Source organism: Egretta garzetta, unplaced genomic scaffold (genome assembly GCF_000687185.1).
Source record: "Egretta garzetta isolate BGI_Z169 unplaced genomic scaffold, ASM68718v1 scaffold60, whole genome shotgun sequence".
NCBI lineage: Eukaryota > Metazoa > Chordata > Aves > Pelecaniformes > Ardeidae > Egretta > Egretta garzetta.
The window spans coordinates 1,905,738-1,908,698 of NW_009258269.1; positions in this window are offsets into that span (position 1 = coordinate 1,905,738).

A 2,961-nucleotide genomic window follows, 5' to 3' on the forward strand; every position below is an offset into this window, starting at 1 on the left:
GTTTCTCTGTGGTTTCACAGGGATGTATATGGGATTATGAATAAGGCATTGTGAGCCGAACTGAATGTGTTATTTAATGAACTGTATGAAATATTAAACCATGCCTGATATGAAGCATGGTGAATTCTGTAAGAAATAATATATTACACTTGGGGAGGACTGAAGATAATCAAATATAATGAATGAATTTAGAATCAGGACACACAGAGCTTAGAGAAGTTAAGTTTTGTTCTTTCTGAGTCTGAATTATATGTGATGACCGTTCAGGGCAGGTTCCTCCACCACATGTTTTCTCCTGTTGTGAATGACATTCTTGTATTTTTCCATTTAACATAAATCTATTTTTCGGAAGGCTGCTTCCACCCGAATGGCATTGGCAGATCCCATTAATCACGGTGCTCTCAATCACTCAGAATTATTTAGAGCCTCTTTTGTGTGTCTCTGGTTCTTTCCCCATTTCTGATTAATCTTAAACTAAACCAACTAAATAAATAAACCCGCAAGGATCTAAAGAACATCCCTGTGAAGATCTTATTTAAGCGAGACACATGTTGACAGCTTAGGAGCTGATCCCGTGCAGGTTGGGAAATTTCTGCTCCTGGAGGTTTCAGGAGGAGGAAAGAGGCTTTTTGGTTCAAAGCAGGAGGCTCCGCTTGGAAAGGAGCTGAAGTTTTGACCTTAGTGAGGCTCAGCCTTCTCCATTTTGGGGTCTTTTCCCTTGGGCATAGCCCATCCCATTTGGTCCTGAGCCTCTTCTACGCCTGCAAGAGAGATCTGATGGGCCGCAGTGACCATCTGCCGCAGGGTGGCTTGTGCCGTCCACGTGCTATGGCCAACTGAAAGGATGGGGCATGGAGATGGGTCTACTTTGGGGCTCTACTCTGGGTTTCCATGCTAGGGCTGGATGCCAAACTGAGCCAACCTACTCAAGAAATGTGAGAGAATACTGTTCCTCTGACATTTCTGTACCTCTGCGTTTCCCAGGTGATGATTGCTATAGCAATGCCACCCCTGCCACCTGCGAGGAGCCAGCTACACCCCAGCAGAGCCAGCCCTCCAGGTGCTTCTCCAGCAAAACCCCAGTAAATCTCCAGCCAGACACTTGCATGTGCAAAGGCGCTGCTGTTTCTACAGGGAGAGCAGCGACTGTGGGAAGGTGATGGGTTTTAAAGCTGGTAGATTTAGCACACCCATGGGCTGTGCACCAAGCACACGGCAAGCAGAGCCAAACTCCTACCTGATACCTCCTGGCAGAGACGTACCTGGAGTTGAAGAGACTTGGAAATAGTTATTTCATTCCCAGTGTCACGGCCAGGGTATGCTGCAGTAAGCAAGACGAATACAAGTGTTCACGTGTTAGAGAGAGTCCTTGAAGGAAATTCCAGGATGCTTGATGGAGCATGCCGATGGCGCAAATCCACCCGTTAACCTGAGTCCTACAACTCTGTATTAGTTAGTGGTATATTTTTATTGCTGTTATTCACATCCATATTTGGGGGGCTTAGAAATATCGTATACGTGAGTCACAGACGTCACAGGCATCAAGGCCTCCCTTCTCTTTGAGGTACACAGCACCCCCAGTGCGCTGCTGTACGTGAGGATGCTCCGTGCTGCTGCTGCAGGGCTGCCCAAGGAGCCAGCTCAGCCTCAGCAAACAGTGGAGGTTAAATTATGTACTTGCCAGGTTTGGGGTATTGGGGCTAAACCAAAGATAGGATGTCAGGCAAAACCACAAGGATTGCTTTAAATGTGCATCGTGGGGCCAATCTCCGACGAAGGGTGGCTGCTCTGCCTCCTCTCCGAGGGTGCAATGTCCCTTTGCTGTTCGGCTGGCTTTGGCTCTCGCTAATAAACTAATTGATTCAGCTTGGCTATCCAGAGTTCTGAGTAATTTCAATATTGAACTTCAGCTGTAATTAATTCAGTCAATACAGTCAACACAAACCATGGGCAATGCAGGGACGCTGGCGCTGCGCTGGGCAGCTCGAGCCCCCCATGCTCGGGCTGAACGCAGGGAGGGGGACACTCTGCACAGCTCCCAGGTGGGGCAAACACCCCAGGAAAACTTGGCTGTGACGCCAGGGACTCCTATCGACTCAGAAAACACACACAGGACCCCAAAGGATCCCGCACAGATCCAGCAGCCAGCTTCATCTGAGATACCCGCACAGCCCAGCTCGAACAACAAACACATGCTTCATTTGGAGTAGCAATTTTAAAGTTTGAGGCCAAATAATTTGAAATGCAACAGCTTAATAGCCCTGAAATTGGGGCAAAAGGCAAGTGCTCTCGTAGGGACCCCACGCAGCCGTACCCCAATGGACATGCCTTCCCCCGCCGGAGGCCAGGAATTGTCCCAGGCTGCCTGCAGCCAGAGCATGAGGCACCCCAGGCATCCAGGAGGGCAGGACAGGAGCCGAACGAGCGCCTGTCATGTCTGGAATATAACTCCTGAGCCACGAGGTGGGTTTTCTGGAGCCTTGTGAAATCCTGGGTGGCGGGGCCTGTGGAGCGACAGCATCGCACCTTGTTCGGAGCAACCCAGCAAGGAAGCCGGGGAGGAGGAAGGACTTCTTTTGCCGGGAGACATAAAGGCTGCTAATAAATAATAGAGGGCACTGTTATTACTTTTTTATCTTAGGAAGTCAGACCAGCTTATGAAACCCAGGCTGGAGCAGAATGCTAATCAGCAAGACTTGGCAAGTTGAAGTTATTGCTCCTGACCCACACAAGAGTTAACCTGAGCTGAAGGAGCAGAGCCTCCCTTCCCCGGCGTTTTCTGGGTGCAGAGCCTGTCTCTCTACAAACAAGACTGCTCCTACCCTGGTGCACGCCTGGCCGCCAGGCTGAGCCTCCTCCCAGTTCCTTCCCCAGTTAATGCTCCTCTGATAAATACCAAGGACACAAAGTGAGCCTTGAGACGCTGGGGACCAGTGGCTGGGGCTGAGCGTGGCACATGCG